The sequence below is a fragment of the Rhinopithecus bieti genome, unplaced genomic scaffold, assembly GCF_001698545.2.
Source record: "Rhinopithecus bieti isolate Rb0 unplaced genomic scaffold, ASM169854v2 scaffold_13400, whole genome shotgun sequence".
In the NCBI taxonomy this organism is placed as follows: Eukaryota; Metazoa; Chordata; class Mammalia; order Primates; family Cercopithecidae; genus Rhinopithecus; species Rhinopithecus bieti.
The window spans coordinates 3,550,830-3,559,391 of NW_016807991.1; the positions used below are offsets into that span (position 1 = coordinate 3,550,830).

Below are 8,562 nucleotides of genomic sequence, written 5' to 3' on the forward strand. Positions count from 1 at the left end.
GGAGGGGGGATACTGCCTACAAGATGACAGCCTCCACCCCAGACATCAATTCCTTGTCACCTCTCACCCACCCTGGAACTCCTCCCCAGGCGCCCATGAGGAAGTTTAAACATGCGGCAAGCGACTGAGAGGCAAAACCTCTCCAGGGGTTACCCAGGGGCCGCTCAGGTCACACAGAGCAGTGTCAGTTTCCCGCCCATCTGGGCAGGAAGGAGGAGCAAGCCCGAATGGCAGGTGTCCTGGATCGGTGTCAAGAGGAGACCGGAGCATAGCAGGCTCTTCCCGGTGGTCGGGTGCCCATGTGCCCAAGGGTTCAGCTGAGCAGCTCTGCAGAGGTCCCCGCGTGGATACTTAGGTGTCCACGTGTGCCTCGGGGTGTGTTTTTTCTCCCCGAGTCCGAGGGAACGCCCTGGAGCTCAGGTGCTCAAGGGCGTGCGCGGGGCTCTGCCGCTGGTGTCCCTGGAGATGCTTCTCGGGTCAGGTGTGACTCGTGTGTACACAGTCCCCGCCCCCTCGTAAGCGCCCGGGTGCGTGTGCTCCCTCCCTACCGCCCTGCGGAGCGAGGGTGCAGGTCCCCGAGAGGACTGCGAGAAGGACGGAGGTAGAGGTTACTCACACGGCTCAGCGGGTGCGGCCCGGCCACGCGCGCTCTGCTCTCTCTAGCACCTCGCGCAGTCTTAACAGCTAAACTCTACTGAGCTCGAACGAAAGTGGCGGTCTCCTGGACCAATCACCGCGCAGCTCCCCGCCAGACGCTGGACCAATGGTTTTGCGCTTGAGGTCTGGCAACCCCCCCCCCTCCCGCAAGGTATCACTGGGTAATGTAGTCCTTTGTGACCAAGGGCAGGTCCGCTGGACGGCGCACAGCCTCCTGGGAGATGTAGTCCGGCTGCTCGCGGGCGCGCGAGGGAGACGGACGCGTTAGAAGGAGGCGGCTTGCGAAGCCGGGCTGCGACCTTAGGGGTCGCCGTGCTCTGGCGTGTGGCTCGAAAGTCAGCCTGCAGGCGGGGTCCAAGGTTAGGGCGCGGTGAACTCGACGCGCTTTCCTTAAACTCTGTTAATGACAGAACACGGATAATCTCAACTTGGTAAAGATGGCAGGAAGCCTAGCAAAAACCTGGAGGACGCGGGGAGAGAATAGATGAGAACAGTCTCCTCGGGGACAGGGAGGGCAAAACACTAGTGTCTCCCCCTCTCACCCCAAGTTTTAGTATTTCTCATTATAGAAGTAATATTAAAAGTATATAGACAAAAAATGTAGAAACGAAGGAGGAAATGACTCATCCTACCGCCCTCACACAGCTAGCGTCACGGTTTTGCACGACAGTATTGCCTCCTGACTTTTAAATTGCATTTTTTTATATTCGTGTTATTTTGACGCACAATTTTAAGACATTTTTATTGTAGAAAATTGCAAGATATACAGAAAATTTCAAGATATACCTGATGAAGCCGCGTAGAGTCGCTATCCGACCTCAGCAGTTACACGACCCACGGGGCAATCTTGTTTCCTCTGTTTCTGCACCTACCTCGCACCCGCTGCCCAGCGTTATTCTGAAGTAAATACCAGCCATCATGTGTCCTCACCAGTCAATATTTCCGTATATGTCTTTAAAGGACAAACATTCCCTTTTTAATACGTACACATTATGTTTCATACACACACACAACTGTCACTTCGACCCCCAAAAAAACCTTCCTAATATCAAATATGAATTACTGTTTACACTCCTCTAAATGAAAAAAAGTCCTTTTTTTTTTCTTTTTTTTTGAGACAGAATTTTGCTCTTGTCACCCAGGCTGAGTGCAATGGCGCTATCTCAGCTCACTGTAACCTTTGCCTCTGGGGTTCACACGATTCTCCTGCCTCAGCCTCCCGAGTAGCTGGGATTGCACGCGGGCACCACTATGCCCAGCTAATGTCTTGTATTTTTAGTAGAGACGGGGTTTGCCATGTTGGTCAGTCTGGTCTCAAAACTTTTTTTTTTTTTTGAGGCAAGAGTCTCATTCTGCCACCCAGGCTGGAGTGCAGTGGTACGATCTCAACTCACCCCAACCTCCACCTCCCAGGTTCAAGTGATTCTCCCGCTTCAGCCTCCTGAGTAGCTGGGACTACAGGCGTGCACCACCACACCCAGCTAATTTTTGTAGTTTTAGTAGCGACGGGGTTTCACCATGTTGGCCAGGCTAGTTTTGAACTACTGACCTCAAGTGATCCACCCGCCTCGGCCTCCCAAAGTTCTGGGATTACAAGCGTGAGCCACCACACCTGGCCAAAATGTCCTTCTTTTTTTTTTTTTTTTTTTTTTTTTTGAGACGGAGTCTCAGTCGCCCAGGCTGGAGTGCAGTGGCACCATCTCGGCTCACTGCAAGCTCCGCCTCCCGGGTTCATGCCATTCTCCTGCCTCAGCCTCCAGAGTAACTGGGACTACAGGCGACCACCACCGCACCCTGCTAATTTTTTGTATTTTTAGTAGAGACGGGGTTTCACCGTGGTCTCAATCTGCTGACCTCATGATCTGCCCGCCTCGGCCTCCCAAAGTGCTGGGATTACAGGTGTGAGCTACCGCGCCCAGCCAATGTCCTTCTTAAAACAAGTTTGCTTTTCTAAGTGACAGAGCTCAGAAAACAAACAGGCCGGCCGCAGTGGCTCATGCCTGTAATCCCAGCACTTTGAGGTCGGGAGTTCGAGACCAGCCTGACCAACATGGAGAAACCCCGTCTCTACTAAAAATACAAAATTAGCTGGGCTTGGTGGCACATGCCTACAATCCCAGCTACTAGGGAGGCTGAGGCAGAAGAATTGCTTGAACCTGGGAGGCGGAGGTTGCGGTGAGCCAAGATCGTGCCATTGCACTCCAGCCTGGGCAACAAGAGTGAAACTCCGCCTCAAAAAAATAAAATAAAATAAAATAAAACAAACAAACAAAAATGTTTGTCTGAATTGAGATATTGGTTGGGTGCAGTGGCTCACACCTATAATCCCAGCACTGGGAGGCTGAGGTGGGTGGATCGCTTGAGGTCAGGAGTTCAAGACCAGCCTGATCAACATGGTGAAACCACATCTCTACTAAAAATACAAAAATTAGCCAGGCGTGGTGGTAGGCGCTTGTAATTCCAGCTACTTGGGAGGCTGAGGCAGGAGGATCACTTGAACCTGGGAGGGAGAGGTTACAGTGAGCCGAGATCGTGCCACTGCATTCCAGCTTGGGCAACAGAGTGAGACTCCAGGAGGATCACTTGAACCTGGGAGGGAGAGGTTACAGTGAGCCGAGATCGTGCCACTGCATTCCAGCTTGGGCAACAGAGTGAGACTCCATCTCCAAGAAAAAAAAAAAAATTTGAGATCTCAACTGAACATTGCAACTGGAAGTCCTTTTACAAATCTATCGTTTTTCTCGTTTACTTTTTTTTTTACTTGAAATTTATTTTCTTTCATTTCCTTTCATTTTCCTTTCTTTCTCTCTGTTTTATTTTATTTGTTTTTTAAGAAACTAGATAGAGCCAGGCTGGGAGTGCACACCTGTATCCCCACTATTAGGGAGACTGAGGCAGGAGGATCCCTTGAGCCTAGAAGTTCAAAGCTATAGTGCGCAATAATGGTGCCTGTGAATAGCCACTGTGCTCCAGCCTGGGCAATGTAGCAAGACTCCATCTCTACAAAACTAAATAATACATTTTAAAAGAAATAAATTAAGTGGTTTATGCTGTGGCATTTTCCCTGGTCTGGATTTTGCTGATAGCATCCCTGTGGAGTTGTTTCCACATCTTCCGGTGTCCTTTGTGGTTTTTGTTTGTTTGTTGTTGTTGCTGTTGTTTCTGAGATGAAGTCTCACTCAGTTGTCCAGGCTGGAGTGCAATGGTGCAATCTCAGCTCACTGCAACCTCTGCCTCCTGAGTTCAAGGGATTCTCCAGCCTCAGCCTCCCAAGTAGCTGGGATTACAGGCACCTACCATCATGTCCAGCTAATTTTTATATTTTTAGTAGAGATGAGGTTTCCCCATGTTGGCCAGGCTGGTCTCGAACTCCTGACCTCAGCTGATCTGCCTGCTTTGGCCTCCCGAAGTGCTGGGATTATAGACGTGAGCCACCACACCTGGCCCCTGTGCCCCTTGTCTTCTCTGCTAATTGGTAGTTAGATCTAAAAGGTTTGATTAGACTGGGTTTGACTTTTTTTTTTTTTAAGATAAGGTCTCACTTTGTCTCCCAGGCTAGAGTGCAGTGACACGATCTCAGCTCACTGCAGCCTCTACCTCTTGGGTTCAAGCTATCTTCCTGCCTTAGCCCCTAGTAGCTGGGACTACAGGCGCACACCACTACACCCAGGTAATTTTTTGTATTTTTTGTATAGATGGGGTTTTGCTTATGGTGGTCTTGAACTTCTGAGCTCAGGCATTCCACCTGCCTCAGCCTCCCAAAGTGCTAGGATTATAGGTGTCAGCCACTGCACCTGGCCTGATTTTTAAAATTTATTTATATTTTGAGATGGAGTCTCACTCTGTGCCCCAGGTTGGAGGCAGTGGCGTGATCACAGCTCACTGCAACCTCCAACCTCATCAGCTGTATGACAGTTCTAGTTCCTCCACATTTCTACCAGTACTTGGTAAGGTCAGTCTTTATAATTTTACCTGTTTTTTTAGGTACTCAGTGGTATCACATTATGTGATAGGGAAATTACATTGTACCTGGCTTGATTTTGTTTGTTTGTTTGTTTGTTTTTTGTAGAGACAGTGTCTCGCTCTCTTGCCCAGGCTGTAGTGCAGTGGCACAATCTTGGCTCACTGCAACCTCCACCTCCCCAGTTTAAGCAATTCTCTTGCCTTAGCCTCCTGAGTAGCTGGGATTACAGGCGCCCTCCACCATGCCTGGCTAATTTTTGTATTTTTAGTGGAGATGGGATTTCACCATGTTGATCAGGCTGGTCTGGAACTCCTGACCTCGGGTGATCCACCTGCCTCAGCCTCCCAAAGTGCTAGGATTATAGGCGTGAGCCACGGTGCCCAGCCTATTTTTTTTTTTTTTATGAGACTACTTACGTGGTGTTGTGTATTTCCATGAGGAACATCATAATGCCTGCTTGTCTCTCATTTTGTGATGTTTGCAGCCATTGTGCCTCAAAAAAGAATTGGTTCCTGGCCGGATGCAGTGGCCCACACCTGTAGTCCCAGCACTTTGGGAGACCAAGGTGGGTGGATCACCTGAGGTCAGGAGTTCAAGACCAGCCTGGCCAACATTGTGAAACCCCATCTCTACTAAAAATACAACAACAAAAAAAATCCAAAATTAGTGGGGCACAGTGGCAGACACCTGTAGTCCCAGCTATTCGGGAGGCTGAGGCAGGAGAATGGCTTGACTGGGAGGTGGAGGTTCCAGTGAGCCGAGATGGCTCCACTGCACTCCAGCCTGGGCAATAGAGCAAGACTCCATCTCAAAAAAAAAGAAAGGTTGCCCCATTTTATTTTCTCACCAGCTGTATGACAGTTCTAGTTCCTCCACATTTCTACCAGCACTTGGTAAGGTCAGTCTTTATAATTTTGCCTGTTTTTTTAGGTACGCAGTGGGTTATCACATTATGTGATAGGGAAATTAATTTGCATTTCCCTGATGACTAATGTTGAATATCTTTTCAGGTCTCTTTCTTCCTTCCTCTGCCTCTCTCTGTTTCTCTCTCTTTTCATAGGGTCTCACTATGTTGCCCAGGCTGACCACAAATCTTTTCGTATCTTCTTGTGAAGTGTCTATTCAAATCTTTTTGTTTGTTTTGTTTTGCTTTGTTTTGTTTTGAGACAGTGTCTCCCTCCGTCACCCAGGCTGGAGCCTGGTGTGTAATCCCAGGCAAAGATTTATTTGGTACAGGCCAGGCATGGTGGCTTACACCTGTAATCCCAGGACTTTGGGAGGCTGAGGTGGGTGAATTACCTGAGCCCAGGAGTTTAAGACCAGCCTGAGCAACATAGGGAGATCCTGTCGCTAACAAAAATTAAGGCCAGGCGCAGTGGCTCATGCCTGTAATCCTAGCACTTTGGGAGGCTGAAGTGGGCAGATCACTTGAGGTCAGGGGTTTGAGACCAGTCTGGCCAACATGGTGAAACCCCATCTCTACTAAAAATACAAAAATTAGGCTGGGCACACTGGCTCACACCTGTAATCCCAACACTTTGGGAGGCCAAGGCACGCAGATCACCTGAGGTCAGGAGTTTGAGACCAGCCTGACCAGTTTTGTTTTGTTTTGAGACAGTGTCTCCCTCCGTCACCCAGGCTGGAGCCACACCACTGATCTCCTTGGATCAAGATATCCTCCTGGCCCAGCACAGTGGCTCGGGCCTATAATCCCAGCACTTTGGGAGGCCGAGGTGAGTTGGTCACCTGAGGTCAGAAGTTCAAGACCAACCTGGTCAACATGGCAAAACCCCATCTCTACTAAATGTACAAAAATTAGCTGGGCGTGGTGGCAGGTGTCTGTAATCCCAGTTACTCAGGAGGCTGAAGCAGGAGAATCCCTTGAACCCAGGAGGCGGAGGTTGCAGTGAGCTGAGATCACGCCACTGCACTCCAGCCTGGGTGACAAGAGTGAGACTCCCTCTCAAAAAAAAAATGGTGTTAAGGTGGGCTTGGTGCGGTGACTCATGCCTGTAATCCCAGCACTTTGGGAGGCCAAGGCGGGTGGATTACTTGAAGTCAGGAGTTTGAGACTAAGGGAGGAGACTACCCCTCATATCATTTTATGCCCAATGTCTGCCTCCAAAGAAAGAAGAAGTAAAAACTGAAAGGGAGAAATGAAATCCACAGGCAGACAGCCCAGTGCCGCACCCTGGGCCTGGTAGTTAAAGATCGACCCCTGACCTGACTGGTTCTGTTATTTGTAGATTACAGACATTGTATAGAAATGCACTGTGAAAATCCCTATCTTGTTTTGTTCCGATCTAATTACCGGTGCATGCAGCCCCAGTCACGTACTCCCTGCTTGCTCAATCAATCACAACCCCTCACACACACCCCCTTAGAGTTGTGAACCCTTAAAAGGGACAGGAATTGCTCACTCCGGGGGCTCGGCTCTTGAGACAGGAGTCTTGCTGATGATCCCAGCCAAATAAACCCCTTCCTTCTTTAACTTGGTGTCTGAGGAGTTTTGTCTGTGGCTCATCCTGCTACAAGACCAGCCTGGCCAACATGGTGAAGCCCTGTCTCTACTAAAAATACAAAAATTATCTGGGCGTGGTGGTGGGTACCTGTAATCCCAGCTACTCAGGAGGCTGAGGCAGGAGAATCACTTGAACCTGGGAGAAGGAGGTTGCAGGGAGCCGAGATCACTCCACTCCAGCCCGGGCAACAGCAAGACTCCATCTCAAAAATAAACAAAAATAAATAAATAAATAAAGATGTTAAGGTGGCCCATAACGAGCAGACCCTAAAAAAGAAATTTGACTTCCTGTTCTAGTCGGAAGCATCTCTCACTGTGGCCTTCGGGCTGCACTGTTCTCCCTCACTCCCTTTGTCTCCTTGCTTAGGGATTGCCTTATTTCCCCACACAAGTGCAGTCTTCATGTTTTATCTCTGTTGTCCAGGTCAGTTTGTGAACTGATGGCTAACCTCTTTCCAGATCATCTCTTTGGCTAAGGAGATCTTTGGCCCTACTTTGTTTTCTTGAACTACAGCAAACCTACATTTTAGAATGGACCTCTTCAAAGGCCAATCAGCAGATAAGCCAGGAAGGACCTTTGACTACAGGCTAATTATAGGGTGACTTAGATGCAGGGCACCACAGATGGTCAGAACTGGAAAGATTCATGGACGTCATTTCATCTGGCCGGGGCCCAGAAGGACTAGGAGATGTGCCTGTGGTCCCTCAAGATCAGGTGGCAAATTGGTGACTGGGATGAGATGAGACTGGAGGTAGACGCTAGTTTTCCTGGGCTTACCCGGATTGTAGTTTTTATATATTTGAAATTTGGCCATTTTATTTTAAGTGAAATATGTTTCGTAAATATGAAAAGAGAAACCAGAAAGTAACGGTTCCTGTCAGCTTGGGGAAGTGAATCCTTTTGTGACCTCACCAACACTTACCCTAAAGAGGCCTATAAAAAGCTCCTTTGGACTTCCCCCGCCTCCTCAGAAGGAGTAAATATCTCCTTGGCCTTGACCAAATAGAGTTGGTATTTAGCAGCTGCTTGAGTTGATGCTTCTGAGGCAAATGAGTCTCTTAACATCTAAATGAGTTGGTCAGTTCTCTGTAAGAAGCCTGAAAGTCAGAAGGCAGCTTGCTGTGTGTCTCTGGCAAGTAACTTTCCTTCTCTGGGCTGCAGTTCCTTCATCTGTACAGATGGAGTTGGACTACAGGGTAGGTCAAGCCTTGCTGCCTCTGCACCTCCACAGTTCTAAAATATAATCTGCATTTTTTTTTTTTATTTGAGACGGAGTTTCGCTCTGTTGCCTGGAGTGCAATGGTGCAATCTTGGCTCGCTGCAACCTCCGCCTCCCAGGTTCAAACAATTCTCCTGCCTCAGCCTCCCGAGTAGCTGAGATTACAGGTGCACACCACTATGCCTGGCTAATTTTTGTAT

The 8,562-nt window shown here is 48.8% G+C and overlaps 1 protein-coding gene across 1 annotated transcript in view; it reads right to left on the bottom strand.

Moving 5' to 3' along the window:
- Positions 1-792, bottom strand: part of SLC25A19 (solute carrier family 25 member 19) — a 6,824-nt gene extending 6,032 nt beyond the window's left edge. The window contains exon 1 of the mRNA XM_017884803.1: positions 617-792. The gene's annotated coding sequence lies outside the window, so the exon portion shown is untranslated. The remainder of the gene's footprint in view (positions 1-616) is intronic.
- Positions 793-8,562: the final 7,770 nt, after the last annotated feature.